This window comes from Lepisosteus oculatus, unplaced genomic scaffold (assembly GCF_040954835.1).
Source record: "Lepisosteus oculatus isolate fLepOcu1 unplaced genomic scaffold, fLepOcu1.hap2 HAP2_SCAFFOLD_76, whole genome shotgun sequence".
NCBI lineage: Eukaryota > Metazoa > Chordata > Actinopteri > Semionotiformes > Lepisosteidae > Lepisosteus > Lepisosteus oculatus.
Genome location: NW_027168320.1, coordinates 243396 through 258902, shown reverse-complemented (window position 1 = coordinate 258902; position 15507 = coordinate 243396). Strand labels below are relative to the sequence as shown.

At 50.9% G+C, this 15507-nt stretch overlaps 6 non-coding genes and 1 pseudogene across 6 annotated transcripts; 3 read left to right on the top strand and 4 right to left on the bottom strand.

Annotated features, from left to right (window-relative positions):
* Positions 1-2251: 2251 nt before the first annotated feature.
* Positions 2252-2393, bottom strand: LOC138234936 (U4 spliceosomal RNA). The gene has a single exon (XR_011188006.1). It is a non-coding gene; the product is annotated as a U4 spliceosomal RNA (small nuclear RNA).
* A 1293-nt stretch (positions 2394-3686) lies between these two features.
* Positions 3687-3805, top strand: LOC138234901 (5S ribosomal RNA; annotated as a pseudogene).
* Positions 3806-4456: 651 nt separating this feature from the next.
* LOC138234912 (U1 spliceosomal RNA) lies at positions 4457-4620 on the bottom strand. The gene has a single exon (XR_011187985.1). It is a non-coding gene; the product is annotated as a U1 spliceosomal RNA (small nuclear RNA).
* Positions 4621-6427: 1807 nt separating this feature from the next.
* On the top strand, positions 6428-6546 carry LOC138234856 (5S ribosomal RNA). The gene has a single exon (XR_011187931.1). It is a non-coding gene; the product is annotated as a 5S ribosomal RNA (ribosomal RNA).
* A 635-nt stretch (positions 6547-7181) lies between these two features.
* Positions 7182-7345, bottom strand: LOC138234902 (U1 spliceosomal RNA). The gene has a single exon (XR_011187975.1). It is a non-coding gene; the product is annotated as a U1 spliceosomal RNA (small nuclear RNA).
* Positions 7346-9152: 1807 nt separating this feature from the next.
* LOC138234931 (5S ribosomal RNA) lies at positions 9153-9271 on the top strand. The gene has a single exon (XR_011188002.1). It is a non-coding gene; the product is annotated as a 5S ribosomal RNA (ribosomal RNA).
* A 635-nt stretch (positions 9272-9906) lies between these two features.
* Positions 9907-10076, bottom strand: LOC138234913 (U1 spliceosomal RNA). Its single transcript, XR_011187986.1, has one exon. It is a non-coding gene; the product is annotated as a U1 spliceosomal RNA (small nuclear RNA).
* Between the last annotated feature and the right edge of the window lie 5431 nt (positions 10077-15507).

Genomic DNA, 15507 nt, shown 5'->3' with positions numbered 1-15507 from the left:
GCGGCCTCTTGCTCAGGGCCGCTGGAATGCAGGTAGATTCTTTTCAACATGCTTTTACATAATATGTTGTAACAATGATTTCAAAAAGAAACTACAGAAGCCTTACAGATTAAAAATATCTCACCTTGCCAATGTGTCTTCAGGCTTCCCATGTACAAAAAGGCCCAAGGACTCTAGCAGTCTTACAACCACTATCCTGTTTGCCTCACCAGACACGATCTCTATTCTGTGGTAATCCACGATGACCCCGTTCTTCAGGTGATTCATCATGTCCTCCCTCGCCTGTTGAGAGGCCATCCTGATGTTTTCTGCCGTGGCGTGCTTCATACACGCCCTCTTCAAGTGAGCAGGAAGCTGATCAAGAGTATTCAGGCACATCTTGCACACCAGGGGAATCCTCGCGGGTTTCCTTTGAAAATAAATAATACCATCTGTGTATAGAAACAAGCTAAGACTGATTTCTTAAATTATCCTTAATTTTCTCTCTCATAGTTTGAGCATAATGATTTTATTGCATTTATATAAGAATTGCTCATTGCTCCTAAATAAATAATGGTTTCATAAAAAAGTGAACACTTGGTCTCAGTCACAGACTTTCCAATAGAAGCCATTGTGGAGTTCAGCAACTGCAGGTCCTAGAAGTGGGGAAGGAATTTTAAAAGAGAAATTGAATTACAATACAGAAGGAATGGCTGAGGGATCACTGAAATATATATATACAAATTCCAAAGACTGAGTCCATATAGAAACAACTACCTTTCATTTTCAGTATAAGAAAAAAAAAACATTATCTTCCAAAGCATCATAAAATTGTCCCTTCTTCCAGACTCTACTTCTCTCTTGTAGTAGTATAGCAGACCTTTCCAGGTGAGCAGATCACAGAGTCCGAAATGAGCTTCCTCCATCAAGCAAAGTACCTGAACATGACTCTGTCTTCATAAAAGCGCCCCTGTAATAAAGAAATTAAATCCGAAATCAAGAGGGCAGTTGCCTACTGAAATACAAGAAGTCATCAATTTTAACCTAGCAACACATTAAAGGCTGCATCTATACAAGTACGATTCTAGAAATGCTCACCAGATTACGTTTTAAGAAGGAACTGCGCCTCAGGTTCCGCCGAGATCTTAACTCGGATGGCAGGATTCAGAGTCCGGAGTGCGGACTGATGGCGCACGGAGGGTCCATATACTGTGGATCCCTCAGTGATCTTCCGCGTATTCAAACCGCCAGCGTGTGACTCCCCTGTCCCCGTGACCTCATTGCTCTGCTCTCTCCTCTGTGCAGCTGAGCCCGACTCACGGTAAAATGGAAAAAAATATGCCCTCGACGTGAGATTTATTCTGGAGCGAGCCAGTGTTGCGCATAGCTGCCTTCAAAGCAGTTAACCCAGGTTCGATTCCCGGCCAACGCAGTTACGAATGTTTTCAAATGCTGTCATGAGCCTTGGATTGTGACTAGCAAAGCGAAGCCTTTTGAAAGAGCTAAAGCACTGCAAAACGGAATTGAAGGAGAATCTTACAGGGGATTCTGAGCAGAGTCTGCATACATGCAGTCAGATAAAGGTGCTGAAAGCTTGAGCTACTCTCAATGTCATGCTGCCCTTCCCCGGAGTAAATCTGTTACATTGTAAGAATGCTTCTGGCAGGTTCAAAAAGAGACCCTTGTTAATTGGAGAAATCAATGATTTCGAATGAATTCTGTATGCGTTAAAAGACAGCTATACACAGAAAACATGCAGGACACTGCTCATGATGTTTCCCGAGCAGAAACACAGTGCGTTTTTCCAAGCCATTTGACAAAGCCCACCCACTGAAAACTGCAGCAGATCGTGTAAAGACGTTCAACTTTGTAAGTACTGCACGCACAGGAAGCAGAATAAATTCCTCTTTTCAAACTGTCAAAGGTTTGCTTTGCGAACGCTGCAGGACATCGCACAATCTCTTTTGAATGGGGACAAACGATTTCTTATGGGGCGCAGTAAGTACAGACGTTTAAAATGCTCCACTCATGCCGACGATGCAGCATGAAGAAGCGCAACCTAACGTTTGACAGACAAAAGCCAGGCGCCGCTACGAGCAATATGAAATCATACTGACAAGCACACGGCGTTTCGCGCTGACACAAAAGTAATCTCGACAGACGCTGTTCTCTGCATAAAGCTGAAAGAGCGTTTCTGTTGACACGTAACAAGTTCGTTTCTTTCTACCATGATATCACCGTGACCAAATCTGTCTTTAAACACCTTGCTCAGTCTCTGACGAGACTGTCAAAAATTGCTTTCGCCGATTGTATTGCAAACCGGCGGAAGCGGGGTATTGGGAAAAGTTTTCAACTAGCAATAATCACGCCTCGGCTAACCCTCACAGGCTACGATACTGCCACTGCGCAAAGCTGACGGTTGCCAGGCAACCGCGGGGATCCTATGGAAATCGTTATCGATCGTGTCATGGCATGTCGTTGCTATAACGCTTCATATTTGTCGTCTTCTTCTTCTTCTAGCTTGAGGTTTTGAAGAATTTCATGACAGACAAGGGCTCCGTTGGGAACAAAGGGCGTTGTGAGAAAACCGTTGCTTATTTTCAGCAGCAGAAATACAACCCTTTAAATACAAGATGACAGAACAATGACGAAGGGCATGCCGGGAGGAACTCATGCACTACAGAGGAAAGGGGGCGGGCACGTACAGTTCACATTCAAGCCACAAGTACTCCTCTTGGATGTTGCACAAACAAATCCTAACGTCTTGAAAGCATTGCAGCATGTTTGTGTCCCACTTCCCGTGGCTGCGGGACGACTGACACGAACGGACAAACACAATCTGTGGCGTTTAGCGTGACATAGTCTTGCAGGCATCGTGCTGTCTCACTGCAATATTATACCGCTGGAGGAAACAGTCCATCTGGCCATGAAACTCATTTGAACGTCTAGCTACAGCAACTAACAATATCATGATTTATTCAGGATGTGTGGAATCAGCACGTCCCGGAGACAGCTTCCGAAATCGTGAGCATTCTCTGGTGGTAGGGGCGTTCAAGATGGCGCTCAGGTGGGAGGTAAAGTTTAGTGGTTGGGGAGTTTTTTTGAGTTTTTCATGACCTGAATGTTAATTTTTGCTTTTTTTGACTACAGAAAAATAAGGACTTAACACTAGTTGTTTAAACTTCAGTTATAATTGAAAGAAAAAAAAAACCATTTTTTTTTAGGTTTAAAAAGTCCGATATGAGTAACACTGGGAAAAGAAAAGAGAGTGCTGGGTCTTCGAAGGAGAACTCTAAGATACCTCAATCGTATATGTATAGCACTACAAAAAAATCGATGGCAACTAAAGGGAAAAGTGAAGCAGCTGCAGGGGCAGCAAGAGGGCGGAGGCGCCGCGCGCCCGGCCGAAGTGTTGGACCGGTGCGCTTTACGTGCTGAAATAAACACGCGACAGCCCCGAAATGTTTCCAGAGTGCTGTGCACTGAAGACTTGCCTGGTGCTCCTCCGTGCAGATTCTTTGTCCTCCTCCAGTGCGGGACGAGCCAACACAAGGGAGCGCATTCGCCAACATCCAGGCACGCAATGCGATTTGGAAAGCAGCTCCTTTCCAAAGAGTTGCACACGAACGATCCTTCAGTCCCGCTCGGGGGGCACGGAGCCCCCGCCACACACAGCTTCAAGTAGCGAGTCAGGCGCCAGGGCTTTCGCTTACGGCCACACCACTCTGAACATGCCCGATCTCGTCTGATCTTGGAAGCTAAGCAGAGTCGGGCCTGGTTAGTACTTGGATGGGAGACCGCCTGGGAATACCAGGTGTGCTCAGGTTGCTCTCCCGACCAGGTTGCTCTCCCGGCCAGCAGGGGTCGCCGTTGGTGCCGTAGGCTTTGGGAGGAAAACCTGCAGGATGGAAAGGTGATCTATAGCCTCATCTCTAGAGATGTTTTGTTGCTGTGGCATGTGTGTGACCCATATTCAAAAAAAAAAACCCGTCTGTAAAACGAATATCGAAGCTGCCTCTAAATCTGCAAATGAAGATGAGTCGATAAACCACTCGTTTTTCGTATAACTAGACATATATTCATTTGTTACCGATTTCATTCATTGAGCACGGATACAATAGAGGTACAGCCATTCACTGTTTGACATGTCTGCACTGGTACAGAACCGAGCAATCAGAAAACGGGTGAAACTGTCTTTAGACTCAGCATACAGTACCGAGGCCCCCCATGACCAAATAAAGGCTAACCTCGATAATCAGCCTAAAGAACGCAGACTACAGCAAAACGACTGACTTTGAAAAGGGAATGAACGTCCGGAAGGAGTAGTGGAACTAGCTTGAGATGCTTCTCCGGACCCCTAACTAAAAGCCAGCGAGAACCAGCAGCGGCGTCCACTCCTGTCGAACCGGGATCCTTCCGCAGCCACGCAGCTCGTGGTGTCCTAACCCTCCCGTATCTGATTTTGGACCAAGCACATCAGGGGAGAGCGCGAACGCAGTCCCCCACTTCTAGAAATTATGCAGTCGAGATTCCCACATTTGGGGAATTCGCAGGGGTCAACACAGCCGGAGTGCAATGGCCGAGCCTCGCCCTGGGTGAACCTCCTTCTTGATCAAGGTATTTCCCCTGCCAGGTAAGTATGAGTTAAACATGCCCCTGCAAGCGGCCCGCACCCACAGCACAAATCGCGCAGCCTAGGCCACCTCCTCGCCCCGCACGCCACCGCCTCCAGCTGGGCCCACTCTTTCACACACTCACACGCCACACTAACACTCAAAAGTGTGGGCAAAACGAGAAAACGAGCGCGCCGTTTCCTACACATCTGCAGTCGCCGTTGCGCATTCGCAGCATGTCCCGGGATGCAATTCGGCCTCATTTGCATAACTCCAGACCGGCAGATCGCCACGCAAGCTCACGACGTGCGCCTGCCACACACCGAACAAACCTTTTCAGCAATTTCCAAAAAACGGGACTGCTCGCCTGCCCACAAGGCTCCGTCTCTTACCTGTTCTCCAGAGCCTGCTGCCTTCTGTGCTTTTCTCTCGGCACCGCTGCAGTGCACACAACTCCTGCAGCGGGAGGGGGGGAGAAAGTTCCCGCGCTCCGCCGCAGGGAAGGCTCGCTCCGTGCGCACACGTCCTTTCGATGCCAGTCCAACAAGTGCTCCGCATTAGCTGCGTCGGGGCTCCGGCGTGTCGCACCTCACCTCACCTCGCACTGCCCCCTCCTTGAATGTCTGCCGCTGGGCATGCCCCGCTCTCCTCCGCCTTATCTTATCGCGTGTGAGCACCGACAATGGCCACAATGCCGGGGAATGGCACCTGTAAAGTGTTAATTGGGGCACAGGAACAGCCCGTCTCGTCTCGGGGGGGCCGGCTTCAGAGACAATACAGCAAACACAGCGGGGCGGGGGAAGAAGACGACACCACACATGCGGGTACATTCAGCTCCGGCGGGAACGAGACATTTGTCGGTCTTTTCAAGTGCCGAGAGCCGAGCAATCCTTCACTTGTATCGTTTCTCCCCGGTGACTAGATCTGGCCCTGCGACTCTCGACTGGGCTCACCCCCGGGGCAGCCCAGCAGGTGTGAGCCTGGCCGGCACCCGGATGGGAGATTCCACCCCGGAAAAGCTCCGGTTGCTGCTGCTCCTGCAAGAGGTGTGACTGGGACCAGTAGGGAGCGCTCACCCTGCGGGCTGTGTGGCTCTCTTACGCCCCAGCCTCCTGATGGCGACACTCTGCTGCACAAACAGGCGCCGTCCTTCGGGGGAGGCGTCAAACCGAGGTCCCGACCCTCCTTGGCCATTAGGAAACCCCAGGGCGTCTCTCAAAAAGAGACGCCGGGGGTGTCCCTCTGGTGTTAGTGCTCCCCTTTACCCATCAGTCGGGGTCTCCTCCTAATCCCCGTCTCACCTGTAACAATCAATGACTTGGCCCCCCTGTCCGTGAGATTTAGTACTCGCGCAAGAGACCGGGGGCAGAGCGCGAACGCGGTCCCCCGCCCCCCACAAAGTGCGCGCTCCAGGTTCCCTCTCGGGGCCCTGCAACACAGCGGAAGGGCAGCGAGAAGGAGCCTCTTGCTCTGACGCCGCAAGGCCACAAGAGGGCGGAGGCGCCGCGCGCCCGGCCGACGTGTTGGACCGGTGCAATTTACGTGCTGAAATAAACACGCGAAAGCCCCGAAATGTTTCCAGAGTGCTGTGCACTGGAGGTTTTTGTCTGGTGAAGACTTGCCTGGTGCTCCTCCGTGCAGATTGTTTGTCCTCCTCCAGTGCGGGACGAGCCAACACAAGGGAGCGCATTCGCCAACATCCAGGCACGCAATGCGATTTGGAAAGCAGCTCCTTTCCAAAGAGTTGCACACGAACGATCCTTCAGTCCCGCTCGGGGGGCACGGAACCCCCGCCACACACAGCTTCAAGTAGCGAGTCAGGCGCCGGGGCTTTCGCTTACGGCCACACCACCCTGAACACGCCCGATCTCGTCTGATCTCGGAAGCTAAGCAGCGTCGGGCCTGGTTAGTACTTGGATGGGAGACTGCCTGGGAATACCAGGTGCTGTAAGCTTTTGCTCTCCCGGCCAGCAGGGGTCGCCGTTGGTGCCGTAGGCTTTGGGAGGAAAACCTGCAGGATGGAAAGGTGATCTATAGCCTCATCTCTAGAGATGTTTTGTTGCTGTGGCATGTGTGTGACCCATATTCAAAAAAAAACCCCGTCTGTAAAACGAATATCGAAGCTGCCTCTAAATCTGCAAATGAAGATGAGTCGATAAACCACTCGTTTTTCGTATAACTAGACATATATTCATTTGTTACCGATTTCATTCATTGAGCACGGATACAATAGAGGTACAGCCATTCACTGTTTGACATGTCTGCACTGGTACAGAACCGAGCAATCAGAAAACGGGTGAAACTGTCTTTAGACTCAGCATACAGTACCGAGGCCCCCCATGACCAAATAAAGGCTAACCTCGATAATCAGCCTAAAGAACGCAGACTACAGCAAAACGACTGACTTTGAAAAGGGAATGAACGTCCGGAAGGAGTAGTGGAACTAGCTTGAGATGCTTCTCCGGACCCCTAACTAAAAGCCAGCGAGAACCAGCAGCGGCGTCCACTCCTGTCGAACCGGGATCCTTCCGCAGCCATGCAGCTCGTGGTGTCCTAACCTTCCTGTATCTGATTTTGGACCAAGCACATCAGGGGAAAGCGCGAACGCAGTCCCCCACTACCAGAAATTATGCAGTCGAGATTCCCACATTTGGGGAATTCGCAGGGGTCAGCACAGCCGGAGTGCAATGGCCGAGCCTCGCCCTGGGTGAACCTCCTTCTTGATCAAGGTATCTCCCCTGCCAGGTAAGTATGAGTTAAACAGGCCCCTGCAAGCGGCCCGCACCCACAGCACAAATCGCGCAGCCTAGGCCACCTCCTCGCCCCGCACGCCACCGCCTCCTGCTGGGCCCACTCTTTCACACACTCACACGCCACACTAACACTCAAAAGTGTGGGCAAAACGAGAAAACGAGCGCGCCGTTTCCTACACATCTGCAGTCGCCGTTGCGCATTCGCAGCATGTCCCGGGATGCAATTCGGCCTCATTTGCATAACTCCAGACCGGCAGATCGCCACGCAAGCTCGCGACGTGCGCCTGCCACACACCGAACAAACCTTTTCAGCAATTTCCAAAAAACGGGCCTGCTCGCCTGCCCACAAGGCTCCGTCTCTTACCTGTTCTCCAGAGCCTGCTGCCTTCTGTGCTTTTCTCTCGGCACCGCTGCAGTGCACACAACTCCTGCAGCGGGAGGGGGGGAGAAAGTTCCCGCGCTCCGCCGCAGGGAAGGCTCGCTCCGTGCGCACACGTCCTTTCGATGCCAGTCCAACAAGTGCTCCGCATTAGCTGCGTCGGGGCTCCGGCGTGTCGCACCTCACCTCACCTCGCACTGCCCCCTCCTTGAATGTCTGCCGCTGGGCATGCCCCGCTCTCCTCCGCCTTATCTTATCGCGTGTGAGCACCGACAATGGCCACAATGCCGGGGAATGGCACCTGTAAAGTGTTAATTGGGGCACAGGAACAGCCCGTCTCGTCTCGGGGGGGCCGGCTTCAGAGACAATACAGCAAACACAGCGGGGCGGGGGAAGAAGACGACACCACACATGCGGGTACATTCAGCTCCGGCGGGAACGAGACATTTGTCGGTCTTTTCAAGTGCCGAGAGCCGAGCAATCCTTCACTTGTATCGTTTCTCCCCGGTGACTAGATCTGGCCCTGCGACTCTCGACTGGGCTCACCCCCGGGGCAGCCCAGCAGGTGTGAGCCTGGCCGGCACCCGGATGGGAGATTCCACCCCGGAAAAGCTCCGGTTGCTGCTGCTCCTGCAAGAGGTGTGACTGGGACCAGTAGGGAGCGCTCACCCTGCGGGCTGTGTGGCTCTCTTACGCCCCAGCCTCCTGATGGCGACACTCTGCTGCACAAACAGGCGCCGTCCTTCGGGGGAGGCGTCAAACCGAGGTCCCGACCCTCCTTGGCCATTAGGAAACCCCAGGGCGTCTCTCAAAAAGAGACGCCGGGGGTGTCCCTCTGGTGTTAGTGCTCCCCTTTACCCATCAGTCGGGGTCTCCTCCTAATCCCCGTCTCACCTGTAACAATCAATGACTTGGCCCCCCTGTCCGTGAGATTTAGTACTCGCGCAAGAGACCGGGGGCAGAGCGCGAACGCGGTCCCCCGCCCCCCACAAAGTGCGCGCTCCAGGTTCCCTCTCGGGGCCCTGCAACACAGCGGAAGGGCAGCGAGAAGGAGCCTCTTGCTCTGACGCCGCAAGGCCACAAGAGGGCGGAGGCGCCGCGCGCCCGGCCGACGTGTTGGACCGGTGCAATTTACGTGCTGAAATAAACACGCGAAAGCCCCGAAATGTTTCCAGAGTGCTGTGCACTGGAGGTTTTTGTCTGGTGAAGACTTGCCTGGTGCTCCTCCGTGCAGATTGTTTGTCCTCCTCCAGTGCGGGACGAGCCAACACAAGGGAGCGCATTCGCCAACATCCAGGCACGCAATGCGATTTGGAAAGCAGCTCCTTTCCAAAGAGTTGCACACGAACGATCCTTCAGTCCCGCTCGGGGGGCACGGAACCCCCGCCACACACAGCTTCAAGTAGCGAGTCAGGCGCCGGGGCTTTCGCTTACGGCCACACCACCCTGAACACGCCCGATCTCGTCTGATCTCGGAAGCTAAGCAGCGTCGGGCCTGGTTAGTACTTGGATGGGAGACTGCCTGGGAATACCAGGTGCTGTAAGCTTTTGCTCTCCCGGCCAGCAGGGGTCGCCGTTGGTGCCGTAGGCTTTGGGAGGAAAACCTGCAGGATGGAAAGGTGATCTATAGCCTCATCTCTAGAGATGTTTTGTTGCTGTGGCATGTGTGTGACCCATATTCAAAAAAAAACCCCGTCTGTAAAACGAATATCGAAGCTGCCTCTAAATCTGCAAATGAAGATGAGTCGATAAACCACTCGTTTTTCGTATAACTAGACATATATTCATTTGTTACCGATTTCATTCATTGAGCACGGATACAATAGAGGTACAGCCATTCACTGTTTGACATGTCTGCACTGGTACAGAACCGAGCAATCAGAAAACGGGTGAAACTGTCTTTAGACTCAGCATACAGTACCGAGGCCCCCCATGACCAAATAAAGGCTAACCTCGATAATCAGCCTAAAGAACGCAGACTACAGCAAAACGACTGACTTTGAAAAGGGAATGAACGTCCGGAAGGAGTAGTGGAACTAGCTTGAGATGCTTCTCCGGACCCCTAACTAAAAGCCAGCGAGAACCAGCAGCGGCGTCCACTCCTGTCGAACCGGGATCCTTCCGCAGCCATGCAGCTCGTGGTGTCCTAACCTTCCTGTATCTGATTTTGGACCAAGCACATCAGGGGAAAGCGCGAACGCAGTCCCCCACTACCAGAAATTATGCAGTCGAGATTCCCACATTTGGGGAATTCGCAGGGGTCAGCACAGCCGGAGTGCAATGGCCGAGCCTCGCCCTGGGTGAACCGATTTCGATTTTTAAGAACTTTATTTTCTTTTCACAAAAAAATACAGGAAATCACAAATCAGAAAGCTTTACATTAATATACATACTTAAAACAGTATATATGATCACATCTCATTACATTTTGACACGGTAACAGTTACATAGCAACAATTTTATTTTTTTCTGGTGCAAATCACATTCTTTATTTAAACATGATAATGTTTTTCACAGTTTCTTGAGATGTTGACCTATGCTCTCTATTTCCCACAGATTTTCTGCTTCCTCCCTCCCTTCTCTCCACAGATCTCTGAGGTAATAGTTCTCTCGGGTGATGAACAGGGCCAGGCTACCTGCTGCCTTGACTGGGACCTCGATGCCTTTGAACAGCCCCATGTTCCTCATGGAACCGATTTCGATTTTTAAGAACTTTATTTTCTTTTCACAAAAAAATACAGGAAATCACAAATCAGAAAGCTTTACATTAATATACATACTTAAAACAGTATATATGATCACATCTCATTACATTTTGACACGGTAACAGTTACATAGCAACAATTTTCTTTTTTTCTGGTGCAAATCACATTCTTTACTTAAACATGATAATGTTTTTCACAGTTTCTTGAGATACTGTCCAATGCCCTCTATTTCCCACAGATTTTCTGCTTCCTCCCTCCCTTCTCTCCACAGATCTCTGAGGTAATAGTTCTCTCGGGTGATGAACAGGGCCAGGCTACCTGCTGCCTTGACTGGGACCTCGATGCCTTTGAACAGCCCCATGTTCCTCACTCTCCACAGGGCGTCTTTCCCACTGTTCACCACGGCCCAGATCCTGTCAAACACGTCAGGGGGAAGTTTGACAGGAGAGATGCCGTATATGATGAAAGCAGCGGTCAGGGTAAATTGGGGCGAGAGAGCCTGCAACCAATCTTCAAACTGTGCCCAGAAGGCCTTAGCAAAAAAGCAGGACCACAGGAGATGGGTCACAGTCTCCTCCTCGCCGCAGCCCACCCTAACGCAGCGAGGGCTGGGGGTGAGGCCCCTACGGTACAAGAAAGTTCGTACCGGTAAGCACTGGTGGACGACACTCCAGGCTAAATCTCTGTGAATGTTGCACAGAAATTTAGAGGATGTGTGTTTCCACACCTTCCTTGTTTGGGCTGATGTTAAAATGCCCACAGGGGTCTGCCTATTGTTCTGGGGTGCTACGAAATCTTCCAGTTTTTGGACGCTGACATCTCGGAGGGGAATATGGCCAATTGGGTGAGATCTTAGAAAACTTTTAACTGTCCCATAAATTGCAGGGCATGTGTCAGAGAGTGGGACGTCCAGCTTGGGTCTGACACCCCACACTCTGAACACCTCCCTACCTACCCAGAGCCTGGAAAAATAAGTCCAGGTACGCGCTGCAGGTGCTGTTGCAAAGCCTCTCAGCACAGAGGCCAGGAAAATGCACAGCAGCTTCGTAGCAATATCTGGGACAGACTTCCCCCCTGAGGGTAGCGGCCTGTACATTATTTCCCTTCTGAGTCTTTCCTGCTTCCCACCCCATAGAAATTGAAACATCAATCTCCTCAGCACCGCCGCAACACGGTGTGGGATTGGGAAGGTAGAAGCCAGAAAATTCAAGACAGGCAAGAGCTCGGCTTTGATGACCAGCACCTTCCCTGTCATGGTGAGGTCTCGGTCCTTCCATTGCATCAGTTTTTTGTTTAAGATTGGCAATTTGTTCTGCCAATTTACTGTTCCCATCTCTTCTCCAAAATACACCCCCAGGACCTTAATTCTCTTCTCTTGCAGCCTGAGATCATGTCCTTCTTTTGGCTCCCTCCAGTTCTGATAAAAAATCTCACTCTTAGATGTGTTAATTTTTGCGGAGGAAGCCAAAGAGAACCGATCACAGCACTGCAGAGCTCTGCTAATTGAGGCATTGTCAGAGAGGAGCAGGGTGACGTCATCCATGTATAGAGACGTCTTTACCTCTCCTCCCCCACTTCCAGGCACTGGTATCCCATTAATGGCCTGATCCTGGCGCAAGGCACAGGCTAAGGGCTCCATAGCCAAAACGAATAACAAGGGGGATAATGGGCAGCCCTGCCTCACCCCTGAACAGACTTCAAAGGTGCGTGATCTATTGCCATTAACCATGACTCTGCTGTTGCTACCTGTGTACAGCAGGTTAATCCACTTTCTCATGATGGGGCCAAACTTCATGTGCTCAAGTACCGATGTTAAGTACTGCCGGTTTAGGCGGTCAAAGGCCTTTTCTAGGTCTACACCTAAAATGCACAGAGGGAGGGAGCGATCCTCAGAGTACAGACAGACATCCCTCAACAAGGCCAGGTTGTCGCTCATCAGGCGTCCTGCTATCCCACAAGTCTGTTCTTTCCCTACCAGTGAGGCCACTACATTTTGTAGGCGCAGGAAAAGGGCTTTGGACAGGATCTTAGTGTCCACGCCTAACAGGCTGAGGGGTCTCCAGTTCTTTATGTCATTTTTTGCTCCTTTCTTAAACAAGAGAGAGATAGTGCCTTCTCTTAAGGAGTCAGGCAGCAATTCTGTCTTGTAGCTTTCCTCGAATAGGAGCAGTAGCGGATCCTGAAGCAGATCCCAAAAGGTGCAATAAAATTCTTTAGGGAGCCCGTCAGCACCCGGAGTTTTCCCCTTCTGTAAGCTCTCCATAGCCTGTCTCAGCTCTTCTACTGTCAAATCCCTCTCAAGTACTTCCCTATCTTCTTCACTCAAAATGTTTTCTAGCTTTGAGGTAAAAAAATGAATATCTTCATCCTTTACCTCTGTAGAGCTGTACAGTCTTGAGTAGAAGGCCTCGGTGCAGGAGAGGATAGCACTCGGCTCTGTTCTCTCTCGTCCCTCCTCATCAACTACACTTTCCATGACAGTCTTGGAGCCTACCACTTTCCTGAAAAAGAAGCGAGTACACTTCTCATTTTCTTCCAAGAACTGCACTCTGCTTCTTAACAGCACTCCTCGACTACTTTCTTCGGCTATGCTCCGGATGTCCTTTTTTAAAAGGGCGATATCCTCGAGCACATCGAAGCCACTGTGCAGCATCGTGTAGAGACGCTGCAGCTGCCTCTGTTTCCTGGCTAGCACTCCTCTCCGTCTGGCAGCAGCCTTCCTTCCCTCAGCCATGAAAAAGGCCTTTGTCCTCACCTTCACCTCCTCCCACCACTCTCCTACTGACCCGTACAGACACTGCAAGGACAGCCACTGTGATAGTTTCTCCTTGTAGCGGGATACTACCCCCTCGTTCTCTAGCAGCTTTGTGTTGAGTTTCCAGAGGCCTGGGCCAAAGACAGTCCCGCCCTGGAGTTCCACTCTACACCCTAAAGCCTGATGATCTGAGAAGAAGACAGGCTGAAGAGTGACCCCAACAACTTTCACTCTCTCTGAGACAAAGCAATAGTCAATTCTGGAGCTGCTATTCCTCCCTGACCATGTATATCCTGCTGTTGTGGGATATATACATCTATATGTGTCTGAGAGTTTAAAGTCTTGAACTAAGTTTTGCAGGGCCAGTGAGCTGGAATCCAATTTTATCGGCGAGCTAGACTGCCTGTCTGTGTGCTCTAAGATACAATTAAAATCCCCTCCCACTATCACGTCTGTGCTGCATAACAATAGGGGGGAGAGTGCCTTGAGTAGCTCCACCCTTCCTCCTACGTCAGTAGGGCAATACACATTGATTAGCCGCAGGTTAACGGTCCCCCATTCCACATCCACACACAGCAACCTGCCATCTATGACCCTCTGAATACTTTTCAATTTGAATGCCCATCCTTTGAAAAGAATGGCCACGCCAGAGGCTCTGTTGTTATTGTCCCCTGACCAAACAGAAGGCCCTTTATCCCACCTATCTTCAAAACTTTTATACCTCTCTTGATAGGCTAAAGCACACTCCTGCAACATCAACACATCTCCCTCTCTCTGCTGGAGGTAATCAAAGACAGACTGGCATTTAACTCTGTCATTGATACCTCTTGTGTTAAGAGAAATTATGTTAAGAGCCATATTACATAAGAAAGTGGAACCAGTCTTTACAAAACACATTTCTCTTCGGTCTCACCTGTTACCTTTTTCTTTTTCTTTTTCTTCTTACCAATTTCCTGCCAGCCATCCTCTGAATGAGCCTTCATCAGGGTGGCAGCAGTAAAAGCGTTCACAGAGTCCATTTCAAGGAAGGGGGTAGAGGGAGGGGTGGAGAGGTTCCAGCTGTCCCCATCGCCATGCTCTCCTTCCTCCTCGCTCGGGGAGAAAACAGAGTCATTTTTTCTTTTCCTCAAGTCCAGCTCCTGGGAGCACTGAGGGGAAAGGGGTGCAGCCGATGCACCAGTCTCCTCTTCCCCCTCACCCACCAGCTGCTGCAGATCCTCCGTGATGGACTGGATGGAGGAGAGGAGGGCATCTGTAGCACTTGCAGAGTCTGAGAAAAGCAGCTCCGCTGAATCCTGGGTATCCTCGCTGGACCCGCTCCACCGGGGGGCCCCACACTGGCCCTCGTTCTGAGGAGCAGGAGTGGGGGAGGGGTCCTCGCTGTTCTCGGGGGTTTTCAAACCCTCGTGCTTGTCTGGTGCAGTCTGCGGTTGTGGGGGCGTAGTGGATTTCTCTTCCACCAGCCCCGGAGCCACAGCAGGACTGATCCTGGCTGGAGGCTGAGAGTCTTTGTCCAACAAGGGTTCTTTGTTTGACTTGTTGTTTGCTTTGGATTTTCGGGCCGGTTTGGCTGAAACAAGCACTGCCTCATCCTTTCTCATTTTGAGTTTATTGGCGTAGGCGTGAGGGCAGTTCTTAAAAACGTGTCCTTCCGAGCCACATAAATTGCACTTTGGCAGCATTGAACAGTCAGAGGCTAAATGTCCCTGTTTGCCACAGGTCTTGCAGCATTTCACAGTGCAGGACGATGCCAGGTGTCCCACAGCACCACAGCGCCGACACACCTTTGGTTGTCCCACATAAAACACATAGCCATTGCAGGCGCCCAGCCGGATTGTAGAGGGCAGGTGCCTTAAGCCTCCATTTACGCTGTCCGGTAGCAAGCGAACCTCGAATTTCCTTGCTCCTGTTTTTATACCATCAACATCTCTAACCTCAGTTCCATGGTGGACGGTGCAGTACTGGTTAAGCCAGGTGTGAATGTCCTCTGTCTTTGCCAGTTCCGAGAACATAACAACATGCACCGTTTTCCTCTCTCTCTGTGTCAGAGGCTGCAAGTTGATCTTCTCAAGTGCAGGAACTTTGCCTCTTTTTGCCTCAAACACATCCACGCATTGTTCAAACAGAGGATAGGTAGCAAATACAACCTCAAATGCTTTCTGACCTGGGAGAGCGAAGATGAAATCCAAGTGCCTAGGTTCAAAGCCAAGTTCCTTCTGTAACACTTTTCTGCTGAACTGCATACGATCCATGAAGAGGTCATCCAAGAGCTCAAAACGTACAGCATTCTTACGGGATCCAAAGGTTGCCATTTCAAAAACCG